We start from the raw sequence: 16,447 nt of genomic DNA, 5'->3' as shown, positions 1-16,447 counted from the left end.
ACAAAAACAACCTTCGACCATCACCCTCTGCCTTCTGCCACTAAGCCAGTTTTGTATCCAAAGTGCCAAGGCACCCTGGACTCCATGGGCTCGTAGCTTCTTGACCAGTCTCCTGTGCGGGACTTTATCGAAGACCTTACTGAAATCCATGTATACCACATCCACTGCGTTACCCTCATCCACACGCCTAGTCACCCCCTCAAAAAATTCAATCAAACTAGTCAGACATGATCTTCCCTTGACAAAGCCATGTTGACTATCCCTGATTAATCCTTGCTTCTCCAAGTGGAGACTAATTTTGTCCTTCAGAATTTTTTCCAATAATTTTCCTACCACTGATGTTAGGCTCACTGGCCTGTAGTTCCCCAGTTTTTCCCTACTCCCCTTCTTGAATAATGGTACTACATTAGCGGTTCTCCAGTCCTCTGGCACATCCCCTGTGGCCAGAGAGGTTCTGAATATATGTGTTGGAGCCCCCGCAATCTCCTCCTTTGCCTCACACAGTAGCCTGGGATACATTTCGTCCGGGCCTGGGGATTTATCCATTTTTAGGCCTGCTAAAACCGCCAATACCTCCTCCCGCTCGATGTTAATATGTTCGAGTATATCACAGCCCCCTGTCGTATTTCTATGTCTACGTCGTCCTTCTCCATAGTGAAAACAGATGCAAAAAAATCATTTAGAACCCCTCCTACATCTTCCGGCTCCACACACAGATTGCCATTTTTGTCCCTAATGGGCCCTATTTTTTCCCTAGTTATCCTCTTACCCTTAATATACTTATAAAACATCTTAGGATTTTCCTTTATTTTGCTCGCCAGTGTTTTTTCATGGCCCCTCCTTGATCTCCTAATTTCTTTTTTAAGTATCCCCCTGCACTTTTTGTACTCCTCTAGGGCTTCCTCCGTCCTTAGCCTTTTGTATCTGCCAAAAGCCCTCCTTTTTTTCCTAATCCATTCTCGTATATCCCCTGACATCCAAGGTTCCCTGGAGTTCTTGGAACCACCCTTGACCTTTACGGGAACATGTTGCCATTGTATGGTCTCAATCTCCCTTCTGAAAGACTCCCATTGCTCCGATGCGGATTTTCCTACAAGCAGCTGATCCCAGTCCATTTTGGCCAGATCCTGCCTTATCCTATTAAAATCGGCCTTCCCCCAATTTAGAACATTTATTTCTGGCCCCTCCCTGTCCTTTTCCATGACCACCTTAAATCTCACTGAATTATGGTCACTGTCACCAAAGTGCTCACCTACTAGCACTTCTCCCACTTGGCTGGACTCATTCCCTAGAATTAGGTCCAGTACCGCCCCCTCTCTTGTAGGACTTTCTACATGCTGGCTCAAAAAGCTCTCCTGGATGCACGTTAAGAATTTTGTACCCTCTAAGCCTTTTACACTCTGAGTATCCCAGTTAATATTGGGGAAGTTGAAATCCCCCACTATTATTACCCTATTATTTGCACAATTTTCTGAGATTTGCCTACATATCTGTTCCTCTATCTCCCCCTGACTGTTTGGGGGTCTATAGTACACTCCCATCAAAGTGCTTGCCCCCTTTTTGTTTTTAAGCTCCACCCATATGGCCTCATTTGATGAACCTGCTAATATATCATCCCTCCTTATGGCAGTAATTGATTCTTTAATTAATATTGCGACCCCCCCTCCTCTTATACCTCCCCCTCTGTCTCGCCTGAAGATTCTGTACCCCGTAATATTGAGCTGCCAGTCTTGCCCCTCCCTCAACCACGTCTCTGTGACAGCAACAATATCATACTCCCATGTGTTTATCAACACCTTCAGTTCATCCACCTTATTTGCAAGACTCCTTGCATTAAAATAGATGCCATCCAGCCTTGCTCTTACATATTTGCCCTGTCTTCCAAGCTGACTTGTTTTTTTCTCAATATTTGGCTGCACATCACCCCCTATTGTAGCTCCACTCTGTATCCCATCCCCCTGCCAAGTTAGTTTAAACCCCCCCCAACAGTGCTAGCAAACCTCCCCGCAAGGATATTTGTCCCGCTCTGGTTCAGATGCAACCCGTTGTTCTTGATGTTCTTTAAAGCATATAGTGTGGGGCCAGTGTAGAATATAATAATTATACACGCAGGATGGAGCAGGACTGAAATTCCAAACCTAAAAATCCTGCTGTGCCACCCAGAGAGGAAGCTGGGCAGAACTTCCACCCACTACTTTCAGCTGTTGACGACCCTATCACAAATGCTAGGCAGGGGGTCATTCAAATAATAATGTCGAGGTCGTCTAGGACCACCCTCCTGACACACCTCCAAAGTGCTGGCTTAACGTGACTGGGAAGGGTAGAAGAAGTACCTGCCCCCCTCTTGCCAGGAGACCAATTTCCTGTTGAAGTCTCATAAGGAGCAGAAACATGGAGGATTTGGGTTCCACCCCTGGATTACAGTTCCTCCTCCCTGATTTAAAATAAAGAAAAAGAAAGAACTTGCATTTATATAGCGCCTTTCACAACCTCAGGACATCCCAAAGCTCGCTACAGCCAAATGAAGTACTTTTTGAAGTGTAGTCACTGTTGGAATGTAGGAAACGCAGCAGCCAACTTGTGCACAGCAAGGTCCCACAAACAGCAATGTGATAATGACCAGATAATCTGTTTTTAGGTGTTGGTTCAGGAACCCCCCTTGCTCTTCTTCGAAATAGTGCCATGGGGTCTTTTACGTCCCCCTGAGAGGGGAGACGGGGCCTCGGTTTAATGTCTCATGAAACCATAAGACCATAAGAGATAGGAGCAGGAGTAGGTCATTCGGCCCCTCGAACCTGCTTCGCCATTCAATGAGATCATGGCTGATCTGATTTTTACCTCAACTCCACTTACCCGCTTTTTCCCCATATCCTTTGACTCCCTTGCTGATCAAAAATTTGTCTAACTCAGCCTTGAATGAATTCAATGACTCAGCCTCCACAGCTGAAAAGATGGCACCTCCAATAAGTGCAGCACTCCTTCAGTGCTGCACTGAAGTGTCAGTCTGGATTATATACTCATGTCTCTGGAGTGGGAATTGGATCTCTACTTCAAAAGGAAAAATTTGCAGGGCTAAGAGCAGGATTAATTGGATGTTTCTTTCAGAGAGCCGACACAGGCACGATGGGCCAAATGACCTCCGTCTGTGCTGTAAGATTCTATGGGACGATGAACCCACAATCTTCTGACTCATAGGCGAGAATGCTACCTCTGAGCCACAGCTGACACTTCACGCTCCCTGGATCATGCAATTAGAGGTCTCCTAAGTTTTGATTCCACACAAAAAAAATGCTGATCAGACCTGAATTAACATTTGATTTGAGCTGTGTAAATAGGGGAGTTTCTTTGTTTCTGCTTTGTCCCTTCTTGTCCCCCTCCTCCTCTGAATTCACTGACTCATACCAAGGTACGGTCCCCTGGGCACTGGCAGCTCCTCTGGTAACCTGCCCAAATGGCCAGTATTCATTTAGGTGCACAATGAGTTCCAACAGCTATTCAAGTGTGTAAGGCATCATAGCCCAGCCTGAGCCTCTCCTCACATTGCCATCCACATACATGTACTTTCCACTGAATAGCAATCAGGAGTGCGGACCCCAATGGATTTTTCCTCCCTACCCAAGGGGCACTGAGACAAATTGCAGCTTCAACAACTGCTGCTCTGACTGAGTCTATACAGCCTAAATAAAAATTGAATTTTGGGTTATATAAATAGGGACATAGAGAATAAGAGTAAAGGAATAATTGTGCATTTACACAAAACATCGATAAAGATAGAATACTGTGTGCAGTTTTGGAAGCCCCATTATAGAAAGGACAGTAAAGCCACAATGAGTATACAGTGTAGATTCACCGAGATGGTGCCAGGGATGGGAAACTATAGTTATGAGGAGAGATTTAAGAAACTGGGACTACTTCCACTGGAACAGAGAAGGCTAAGAGGAGATTTAATGGAGGTCTTTAAAAAGATGACTATTTCCTCTGGTTGGGAAGTTAGTGACGAGGTGTCATCAATTTAAATTCTCACTAAAAGTGGAGAGGGCTTAGGAGAAATGTCTTTGCACAGAGGGTTGTTGGAGCATGGAATTCTTTGCCACAGGGAATAGTTGAGGCAATGACCATTGCATCTTTTAAGGGAAAATTGGATAAATATTTGAAGCGGAGGAAGATACAGAGCTATGGGAAGACAACAGGGAAGCAGGATTAGTTTTGAATTGCCTTACAAAGGCACGATGGGCCAAATGGTCTCCTTCTGTGCTGTAAGTTTCTCATGTCAGTGCCTTTTCCCAGTAAACTATCAGGGAGATAAAGTAAGCTAGATGCCCATTGATTCAGAGCAAATCCATTTCAAGATTTTTCCTGTAGTAATGGGTTTCATCACAATTTTCTATTATATTAATTTGGGCTAATTCACATTGATACCATGTGAACTGGACTTCAAATTATGAAGGAAAGACAATGATGACAAAGCTAGTTCCTGCATCAAGTCTGTGGTTACTGAGGTTACAACAGGAAAACGGATAATTCCTGCCAGACATATCAGTGGTGGCCTGAACTTTATCACTGTCAGCCTTACTGTACACTTTCACAGCATATCTCTTCTATAACTTAATAGTGACTATTAAACTACATTATTTTAAAAACAAATGAGAACTTTGTCAAGTGGCAGTTCCTGAGTTGTAAATCCAACTGACTGACTGCCTGGGAGACACAGCACGAGAATTCACAAACGCCCATTAACACGTCATATGAAAGATGTGTGAAACATCACAAAACAAAATTAGGAAAGGGATGAAATGAACTTTGCAGGTAACCAGTTAAATGGGCTCAATTTTAGTATGAAGAACGTTGGTTTCGGCTGTTGCCAGTTACCGAGAGCGAATTCATACCAGTGCCAGTACCAAAGTCATTTTCCTTTCTGCAGCTCCCATTCACCCACCATTATCAGTCCTGGGAATCTCTGCACAAGACAGGGATGATTGGGAAATACTTTTTTCCAGAAATAGAGCAATCTCAATGCTGGGCCTGTGGCAGAGAGCTGACAGATGACATTCTTCTGTGTGCTATTTCTAGTTAATGCTTTCACACCAAATTCCTTTGTGTGCTGTTTTGGGTTAACAATGTCAACAAAATAGTGCGTACTGGGATTTGACACAAATTCATTAACCAATGTGCGAAAAACAATGTGGAGAGGAATTTCATTGCATAAATATATTTATTTTTTGAATATAATGAGCATTCACTTATCCCACACATAACCAATGCAATACTTTTTTCTTTAAATCTTGAAATTGAATAACTTGAATAAACATATGAACATCATGCATTGTGATTTAAATATAATTAAATATGCTGGTTAGTCATTAAGTGGAGAACAGATTTTGTTTCTCAGTGCAAACACAACAATTTTGCTTTTTTTTTTGCTTATTTTTAAAAATGTAATAATTTGTTGTAACTTTTTTTTAGGAATTTTCTTATGCAAGGTGAGAGATGTCACAGTGGGCAGGATGGAGAGAAGCTGCTTTTGTATAGTACCTTGTCATATCTCTCAGGACACCAGGAAGTCCTTCACCTCAATTGAATTACTACTTGAAATGCAGTCTCCGTTGCTGCAAGGGTGAAGTACTGGGAATGGACCTCTTCCCATTCCAGACACTCAGGCATTGAAATTCCTCAGTAACAGCTGAAGTGAGCAACCTTTGTGCCTGAAGAGTGCAGAAACTTTGATTATGGATTACTGGAGCTGGGAAAGAGTTTTCCAAGTATTCTTTATTGTTCTGGACTTAGATGGTGCCAGACTTGCCTTTGACTGCCTGTGGGATTGTGAGACTGCAGGGATATTTTTTCCCCCACCCACAGTCAGTGGTTCTGACAATCAGGTATGGGATTCCCAATGGACATTCCTTCATTTGCCATTACAATGGAAGAGGAGAAGCAGCAGGAGTGGATTGAAGAAAGAAGAGTAAGGCAACGTACCAGGAGGATGCACCCTTCAAGATATTGCCCCCTGTACACTTGGTGAATAGGGCACAATTTCCAAATTTGCAGATGACACAAAACTTGGAAGTGTAGTGAACAGTGAGGAGGATAATGATAGACTTCAAGGGGATATAGACAGGCTGGTGGCATGGGTGGACACGTGGCGGATGAAATTTAACGGAGAAAAATGCAAAGTGATACATTTTGGTAGGAAGAACGAGGAGAGGCAATATAAACTAGAGGGCACAACTCTAAAAGGGGTACAGGAACAGGGAGATCTGGGGGCATATGTGCACAAATCGTTGAAAGTGGCAGGGCAGGTTGAGAAAGTAGTTAAAAAATCATACTGGATCCTGGGCTTTATAAATAGAGGCATAGAGTACAAAAGCAAGGTAGTCATGCTGACCCTTTATAAAACATTAGTTCAACCACAACTGGAGTCTAGTGTCCTGTTCTGAGCACTGCACTTCAGGAAAGATGTAAAGGCCTATGAAAGGGTGCAGAAAACATTTACTAGAATGATTCCAGGGATGAGGGACTTTAGTTACGTGGATAGACTGGACAAGCTGGGATTGTTCTCCTTGGAACAGAGAAGGTTGAGAGGAGATTTGATAGAGGTATTCAAAATCATGAAGGGTCTAGGCAGAGTAGATAGAGAGAAACTGTTCCCAGATTTAAGGTGATTGGCAAAAGAACCAAAGGTGACATAAGGAAAAACTTTTTTACGCAGCGAGTGGTTAGGATCTGGAATGCACTGCCCGAGGTAGTGGTGGAGGCAGATTCAATCGTGGCTTTCAAAAGGGAACTGGATAAGTACTTGAAAGGAAAAAATTTGCAGGGCTACGGGGATGGGGGGAGGGAGTGGGACTAGCTGGGTTAATCTTGCATAGAACCAGCATGGACTCGATGGGCTGAATGGCCTCCTTCCATGCTGTAACCTTTCTGTGATTCTATGATTCAAGAGAATACAGGCAATATAGGTTACTATGCAGACCTTAGTGAGGACCTCTGTGTTAGAAGAGTGCACTTCACCAAAGTAGCAATAGGAGAACTGCACCAACTATCACATGAAGATCTGTAGCCAAGGTCATCCACAGGTTCATTTAAAGCAGCCTGGGGCCAATCTGAGCAATATGCAATGGCAGGTAACTGATTTTTGGAGAGCTGGGGAATTCATCCAATTCGGCCTAACAGTGAGCCAACAGCATAAATGGGGTGATCGAGTTTTATTGCTTTACTGTGTTCCCCGAAATGTAGGGTGCAATAAATGGCATCCATGTATCATGATGAGCTCCTACTGTTAAACCCTTCAACTTTCTTAACAAAGGGCAACCACTCGCTGAATGACCAGATTGTTTCTCACCACATGCCTACAATCCTTTACGTGAATCCCAGATTTATTGGAAGTTGCCATGCTCCATTGTGGCTGACAAGGTGTACCCCTTGCCACCATGAATAATGACCCCTCTAACAGGTGGCAGAACAGCAACTGAGGAACACCACCAACTCTAGTACAGTGGTCATTTGAGAGGATCTTCCATGCCCTAAAAGGGTGCGTTTGTTGCCTTCACAAATCAGGAGGGGCTTTGCAATATGCTTCCGATCAAATATCCTGCATAGTTGTAATCTGTTGTGCCCTACATACCTATGCCATGCAAAATGTCCTGGACATAGAGATTGCTGTGGAGGTGGCCCTAGTTGCTTTGTAGGTAGAAGAGAATGGAGTGGAGCATCAGAAAGACCGTCACTTGGAAGACACCATGGTGACAGCTACAAGGGGCATCAAAACTCAACCTTTGTCACCACTGCCATAACTCCTCCTCCCCTGCCCTCAAATATATGAACAAATCCTTCAATCCAGTACTCATCCTAGAACATCACATCACATGAGACCCCTTTGGCCCCACATGACCATGCAAGACTTAATCATCTGATTGAATAGGTCAGCACAAAGTAAGTGCACCCTTTACTGTATGACCATAATCTCCACAAATAACAGAAGTGCACATTCTCCTTTATTACAAGGAAATCAAAAGTGACCATAAGCCATCCTACTCTTTCCTCAAACTGTGCCTCCCTGCGTGTCTAACCATGCTCTCGTTTCAACCATTTTAGTGCTTCTGCTAGGTCCAATCTGAGGGCCAGTATCACAAAAGGTGATTGATTGCTGCTGTGGTACAAAAGGGTCATGGGTCTGAGGTGGCTCCCCTCCTTGCTCTTGAAAGGGAGCCACTGTTGGCTGCAGTAGATTTTCCTACTAGACAGAGAAGTTGTTCCCTATCTACTCTGTCATTATTTTGAACACCTCATTCAGATTCTACCTTAACTTACTCATCTCCAGAGAATATAACCCAAGTTTACCCATTCTCTTATAACATCACAACTGATTTGAAGTGTATTTGCTGTTGTTACGCTGGTAAACACAACAATAATTTTCCAGTTCGGCCTCTAATGATTGACTGAATTGATTCTTTTTTGGGGCCATTGTTGTAAAAGATTTACTACTCTGTTAAACCTACATCTGCCCAAACATGAAGGGATGCCCAGACTACCATTTAACTACATGCTCAAGTCAGTGTAAAAATTATCCCCAGGCAAGAGATTTCCCCCTTTAGAAAATGTCTTCCTTTTTTTTAAGATAAAATTGTAGTTTGAATGAACGTTCCTCGAAGGCAGAGTATTCCCTGACACAGGCCAACTAGGCAGTTTGCTGCCTACCAAGATTGCAAGATGTTTTATCACAACTGTGCTCTCATGCTGTCATAGAACCACATTTGTTTATAAATTAGCAAAGGTACAAGGATAGTAGCAAGGTTTCGAAGACAAGAAACCATCCTTAAATAATATGGTCAAATATTGTAACCTCTTTCTCAAATCTATCTTCATGATGTGTTCAATTAATTTCCATCATTTTCTTGGCCTTGCCAGTGAGGTCTGGGTTAATTGATAGTATCTTGTACATTTCCCACGTTGTCCTCTTTCAGTTTCCCACAACTGCTGCCACATGTTCTGTGTCATTCTGACTTCCTGAGTTTTGGCAGCTCTCTACGAGCTTTCCTTCAATGCCCTTCCGAGCCTACCTCACCTTGATCTGTCTGTCCTGTGGGAAAAAAACGAATAAAGAATGAAAATGGGATCAAACAAACCAAACTAAAAAATCTGCGTAAGTCAAAGAAAAAGAAATGGGAAAGGATAACACAGGAAATGGATTTAAGACAAATTCCTCAAGCAGAATTGTTGACTGTTTGGATGCGTGCATACACAATGGGGTAGAGATTGGCATGATTTGCTCCAACTTTTCGGGAGTTAAAACGGGTGCAACGCTGACCAAATTAGCAGTGGGACGGCCTACGCCCAATCTGCACAGATGAACGGCCCACTGCCAGATGTGTCAGCCCCATTTTTTAGGCGTTTCGTGCGGCTGCCTAAATTTACAGGGACGTTACCTATATTAATTACGGAGCCTAACGCCTGTTGAAGGACCCCTCTGCAAAATTTGTTGTCAATGAGCGGGGCAGGCACCTGGCCTGTCTTACTCATGATTCTTCAGCAGCCCCTGCGGCCGCCAGATTTTCAAAACCTTCCTGTGAAGGCAGGAGGAGCAGGAGTTCATCCCCTCCCCCACTCCCTCCCAACCACCATAGCCCACTCCAACCACCCACCCCCCCCCCAACCCCCTCCCAGAACTTACCTCTGGGCAGCTGCTAGCAAAGCTAGCGGCCCAACATAAGTGACCTGCAATGCACGAGCTACCTGTGGAGGCCCGTCCGTCGCCTCTTTATTGTTTACATCTCTTTCTTAGAAGGTCTTCATCGTGCCCTGTAAGAAGACTGCCTGAGGTTTCCTTGGTGAAAGCAGGCATAATAATTCATTTAGAATACTTGCCATTCCATGATCACTTGATATAAGGTCTCCTTTGGAGTCCTTCAGGGGAACCACTGTTTCCCACCTGCCTGTTTGCTCTGAGATATGTGATTTCGCAATGTGATTTACATTCCCAGAACTCCTGACCCCATTGTCTATTTTTGCTCTTTTGACCCATTTTTTCGCATCCCTAATTTTAATCTTCTACACATCTCCGTCTTCTGGTCTACCTGTGGCTTTATACTTGAAAAAAGCTTAGTTGTCCCTACCCACTGCATTACCCTCCCATCCCCCACCCCCACACTCAGTGTCCACATTGGTCTCTTTCTCTACTTCACTACTTTACAAATGCTATCTCATAACTTTTCATTGACAATAGTGTATTTGTGAAACTGGTACTTTTTCCTCTATACTCCTCCCTTCTAAAATTCTGATCCAATCCACATCCTTCAGCTCGGTCCTCATCCTCTCAAAATCCACTTTCCAAAAATTGAGAGTTGCAGTTCTTCTCTCCATGTCTAATGCAAGTCTGATGCTAAGCTCAACCATAGTGTGGTCACTATTTCCCAGGGTCTCTCTCATTGTAATCTGCTCCATTGTTGCCCACCTATTACAAATATTAATCCTAATGTTGTCTCCCTCCTCGTATCATCATAGTATCATAGTAGGTAGAGCACAGGAGGAGGCTACTCCCCATCGTGCCTGTGCCGGCTCTTTGAATCATAGAATCATAGAAAGTTACGGCACAGTGGGAGGCCATTCGGCCCATCATGTCCATGCCGGCCGAAAAAGAGCTATCCAGCTTAATCCCACTTTCTAGCACTTGGTCCGTAGCCCTGTAGGTTATGGCACTTCAAGTGCACATCCAAGTGCTTTTTAATGAGTTGAGGGTTTCTGCCTCTACCACCCTTTCAGGCAGTGAGTTCCAGATACCCACCACCCCCTGGGTGAAAAAGTTTCTCCTCAGCTCCCCTCTAATCCTTCTACCAATTACTTTAAATCTTTGCGCCCTGGTTACTGACCCCTCTGCTAAGGGATATAGGTTCTCCCCATCCACTCATTCTAGCCCTGTCATAATTTTACATACCTCAATTAAATCTCCTCTCAGCCTCCTTTGTTCCGAAGAAAACAATCCCAGCCTATCCAATCTTTTCTCATAGCTAAAATTCTTCAGCCCTGGCAACATCTTCGTAAATCTCCTCTGTACCCTCTCTAGTGTAATCACATATTTCCTGTAATGCGGTGACCAGAACTGTACACAATACTCAAGCTGCAGCCTAACCAATGTTTTATACAGTTCTAGCATAACCCCCCTGCTCTTACATTCAATGCCTCAGCTAATAAAGGAAAGTATCCCGTATGCCTTTTTAACCACCTTAATTACATGTCCTGCTACTGTCAAAGATCTGTGGATATGCACTCCAAGGTCCCTTTGTTCCCCTACACCTCTCAGTATCCTCCCATTTATTGTGTATTTCCTTGCCTTGTTTGCCCTCCCCGAATGCATTACCTCACATTTCTCTGGATTGAATTCCATTTGCCATTTTTCTTCCCATCTGACCAGTCCATTGATATCTTCCTGCAGTCTATAGCTTTCATCCTCACTATCAACCACACGGCCAATTTTTGAATCAACTGCAAACTTCTTGATCAAGCCCCCCACATTCAAGTCCAAATGATTAATATATAACCACAAAAAGCAAGGGACCTAGTACTGAGCCTTGCGGGACCCCACTGGAAACAGCTTTCCAATCGCAAAAACACCCGTCAACCATTACCCTTGGCTTCCTGCCACTGAGCCAATTTTGGATCCAACTAGCCAAAGAGCTATCCAATTAGTCCCATTCCCCTGCTCTTTCCCAGTGGGCTTGTAAACTTTTTCCCTTCAAGTACTTATCCAATTCCCTTTTGAAAGTTACTATTGAATCTGCTTCCACCACCCTTTCAGGCAGTGCATACCAGATCGTTACAACTCGCTGCGTAAAAAAATGTTCCCTCTTGTCGCTTCTGGCTCTTTTGCAGATCACCTTAAATCTGTGTCCTCTGGTTACCGACCCTTCTGCCACTGGGAACAGTTTCTCCTTATTTACTCTGTCTAAACCATTCATGATTTTGAACACCTCTATCAAATCTCCCCTGAACCTTCACTGTTCTAAGGAGAACAACCCCAGCTTCTCCAGTCTCACCACTTAACTAAAGTCCCTGGTACCATTCTAGTAAATCTCTCCTGCACCCTCTCTAAGACCTTGAAATCCTTCCTAAAATGTGGTGCCCAGAATTGGATACAATACTCCAGCTGAGGCCTAACCAGTGTTTTATAAAGGTTTAGCATAACTTTCTTGCTTTTGTCCTCTACGCTTCTATTAATAAAGCCCAGGATCCCATATACTTTTTTAACAGCCTTCTCAACTTGTCCTGCCACCTTCAAAGATTTGTGTAAATACACCCTCAGGTCTCTCTGTTTCTGCACCTTGTATGTTCCTTAATTGTTTGGGTCATTTCCCATCTCCAGAAATATATTTTCTTCCCTGATAGCCCCATTATAATCCTCCCAATTTATCTTGAGTAAGTTGAATTCCAATTATTAGTTTCTTCCCTTGATATCATTTAATTTGATCCACAACTCTTCCACCTCATCTGTACCCAATTCTGATTTGCCTAACTCCTTTACCAATATGTCCTCTTTAAATATAAAGCCAACCCACCTGTTTGTTTTTTCTATCCCTGTAAAACAATCTATATCCCTGCTTTAATTTAGCCCCACTCTGCTTCCTTATTTAGCCAAGTCTCTGTAATACCCATAATATCATAACCTCCCTTGTTAGCATTGATTTTAAGATCTCCACTTTTATTCCGCCAAGAAAGAATGTCTGTATCCTCCGAAGATACAACAAGACTGAGCTGTATTGCACATGTGCTTGCCAACTACCTGGGATCTGTTCACAGTGTCTACATTATATCACAATCCTTACTCACCCCAGCTATTTGTAATAGGAGTGCTACGCTGCTAGGTGACAATGGTTTCCAATTAAAATCCCAAGTTGAATTACTTCATCCCCACTACCCTACGTATTCAATCTCTGTACAGTTACTGGAGAATGTTAAAGCAGCCACTCCAGTTTGCACACAATGTTATCAGAAGGACATTGGAGGCCCTAAAAATACATTTCTCAACTATCTGTACCATTCAGGAGAGGTACTGCAATATAATGCTCAGTGTCTCTGCCTGATCCCTGTGGAATTTCCTATTGCACAACGCTGATACTTGTCTTTGGTATCTGGTAGATCTCCCTGAGGAGAGATTAAATGCTTTCAGAAAACAGACAGCAACTTCTGCATGTCAGCACCAGGAACGTACATAGATTGTGTAAGCAAAGCTATTTTTTTTCCTTCATGTGATATCTGTAAACTTGTCTTAATACGTGCACTTCCTCTGTTCCAGGTATCTGGGAGGCAGCTCAATGCGTCAGTTGGATGGTTCTCCTACCACAGAATTAACTCAGCTACTTATGCTGGTCAGTGTTGCCTCCCAGATTCTATTGCTTTACAGTTTGAGCATGTCTACCCTTACTTCTTACTATGCTAACCTCCAAAGATCAATAGATGCACTTACAATGGAGCTGGTAGAGTAAGTGATTGGTGTTCTTAGAAAGTGGTTCATTAGATGGATAAGTGTGTGGGAGAGTGAGCAATTATATGGACACATGCCAGTGTAGATGAAACTTTTGAATGGTTGAATGACAATGTGAAGGATAAGATGCATGACTCACTTCCAAATGTGGATGGCTTGCATTCAACCAAATGTTAGCTTTTATGTTTCTCCATCAAGAAAGTAGAATTTATGAACTAGTAATCTCTGTAAATGAAGTGATGGTGAATCACTGTTTCAAACAGTATAAACATTTTGGTCACATCCGGTACCTACCCAGACAAGTCAGGATCGTAAGCCAGTGACTGAAAAGGAAAACAACTTGAGAGAATTCCAGGATGGATAAGAGGAAACATCGGATCATCCCAGATCTCTGAAACCTCACCTGCAAGACGACAACATGAACAGCAGATAGTAACATGCCAGACAACTAGACCGTGTCAACTGTGAGTCATACATCCCTATTTATTAAAGTAAAAAGTTACTTGTAAAATGACCCTTTTTGTGTTAACAAACACACTTTAAGCAACTTGGAACAAATATGTTAAATTGTAGTACAAGTCAATAACAGTTTTTCAGCCCATCTGGAGATACATCTGGGTGCCAGAGATTCACATCTGCTCCACAGGACTGTCTCCATACATATCAGATGATTGTTTATTTTCAGAACTAGCTGTTTTGTTAACATACTGGGGTCAAAACATAATAAATGATTAATAATGCAACAATAAATTGAATATTACTACAATAATATATTTAATTTGTAAAATATTTGTAATTTATATTTTTTCATAATTTGTGCTCTTTACAATTTAAGTGGCTTATGCAAAATGCATCAGTGCGGCTTGATTGATAGAACTGAGAGTAGTCTTACCCCCGAATTAGAAGAAGTCAATGAAAATATTAAACGGGATGTAAAACAGGCTGCCAATTCACTATCACCCGTTTTACACCGTCGCACAAAGTCAAAATCGACCCCAATATGCTCAAACCTGTTGAAAAAGAACACCTGTAGGATTTTGCCAGAAATACTGACCAGAGGAAAGCTGCTCTTGTTTGTTTATCATGTTGCTAAACATAGTAAGCAGGATAAATCATTCCCACTGATGACAGGATACAGTAAAGTGCATTTGCTTGTGCGTGGTAAGTTTGCCACAGAGCTCACAGAATGCATGACAGCCCAATCACTGGACACAAGTCAGATTTGGGGCGAGGACAGCAGCATTAGTAGTCAAACTTTATCCAGGATTGGTTACTATTTAAACTTGCTGGATAGCAAGGTTAATTAGCTACCCGTTTTACCACACCTGGCATGGGATCACAGCCCACCAGGAGCACATGCACTCACAGGCATCATTTCTAGGAATCATTTCTTTCATGCACTCCTGCTAGCTACAGTTCCAGGAGCATCAAAATGGAAAAGTTATTCTTGGATGCCCCACATAGAGTTAAAGGAAAGATAAGATTCAATATGATCCTCAATGAATAATTTTGCTTATCAGTAAAGTCCAAATGGGGAAAGTTCCACAAATCATTGTGCTTCAAGTGAACAGATGGATATGTAATAATGTTGTAAATGCCTAAAGAAAGCTTTCATGGAAAGAAGGACTCACTGAAGGCAGAAAAGATGAATATGACACAACAGTCTGAGGCCGGGACTTTCCACCCATTCATTTTAATGAGCAGAAAAACATGTGCTGGCAAGTGCTGGAAGCGAAAAGTCCAGGCCAATAACTGAGCTGACTAGTTAATCTCTAAATTGGAACTAAGGGAATGGCTATACGATAAGTCACACAGGTTCATATTTTGAATGATGAAGGGTCAGCAGTCCCGGGATATCCTGCTGGCTCCCAAATCACCCTCTCCCCACGGACAGCTGGAGCTCTGCACATATGTGCTAACTACGAAAAACATTAAACGTAATGGGGGGCTAAATCGGGCCGCGTAGTGCCCGTTGTGTAGGTGCTACGTAGACTCATAAGCCCCAAAAATGGCGTCCAAGCCAGCATGATGTGCGCAGGACGACATCTTGGTAAAGGCGTTTGTGCACATGCACTTAATGAATGCCACAACATGTAAAGCAGGGAGATTATGACGTTAATCAGTGTGCAACGCTGATTTGAAGCAGCGGCCACCATTTTCGGATTCCCTGCTCCAGACAATGCACTGTCCTAACCTCCCACAACTGAACAAGAGTTAAAGAGCATGAAGGACCCCTCCCCACCCCGCTCCTCATGTGCTATTTAAAGGGATCATGCAGAAGTTACAGGTTAGTTGTTAGATTAGTTATTCTAGCCGCTGGTACAATTGTGGGTGCTTGTGAAATTTTCCTATACTTGGAGAAAGTTGCTATATTATACTTAGAGTGGTCTGGCTGGTCATGCAGTACTGTTGGTGGCATTTAAAATAGTGTGCTGAACAATGCTGCTTCCAGACATGGGTGGCCTGCTAGGGCTCCCTCTGGGAATTGAACATCACTGGGAGCATGCAGAGAGGCCACGCACAGCGGACAAGCTGCCAGAAGAGGGAGGAGGAGAAGGAGGCGCAGGGCACCCAGCAGGACGCCATATCCAACGAGGGTCTTCAGGAACCAATTCTCTTACCTCAACTTCAGTGATGACCAGTGCATCCGATGGCTGCGGTTCACGAAAGAGGTGGTGACTGAGATCTGTCATCTGCTGCAGCCACAACTGCAGCCTCTGAGCAGGACAAGGACAGCATTGCCTGTGGCTGTCAAGATAACAGTGGCGCTTAATTTTTATGTCTCTGGCTCCTTTCAAGCTGCTGCTGGTGATATAAGCAACATCTTGCAGTTTGAAGTGCACTGTTCTATAAGGGAGGTCACTGAGGCTCTGTATGTGCTCCGAAACAGATTCATCACATTCCCTCTGGTCAGAGACAAGCAGCATGAGCGAGCACGAGGGTTTGCTCGCATTGCAGGCTTCCCCATGGTGCAGG

The 16,447-nt window shown here is 43.3% G+C and overlaps 1 long non-coding RNA gene across 1 annotated transcript; it reads right to left on the bottom strand.

Moving 5' to 3' along the window:
- Window positions 1-5,239: 5,239 nt before the first annotated feature.
- On the bottom strand, window positions 5,240-14,594 carry LOC137320430 (uncharacterized). The gene is made up of 3 exons (XR_010962517.1): window positions 14,526-14,594; window positions 13,766-13,874; window positions 5,240-9,076 (listed from the first exon to the last, which is right to left on the bottom strand). It is a non-coding gene; the product is annotated as an uncharacterized lncRNA (long non-coding RNA).
- Window positions 14,595-16,447: the final 1,853 nt, after the last annotated feature.

This window comes from Heptranchias perlo, chromosome 4 (genome assembly GCF_035084215.1).
Source record: "Heptranchias perlo isolate sHepPer1 chromosome 4, sHepPer1.hap1, whole genome shotgun sequence".
Classification (NCBI taxonomy): Eukaryota; Metazoa; Chordata; class Chondrichthyes; order Hexanchiformes; family Hexanchidae; genus Heptranchias; species Heptranchias perlo.
The sequence above is the reverse complement of the archived record's forward strand: the minus strand, read 5'-3'. Positions and strand labels throughout refer to the sequence as shown.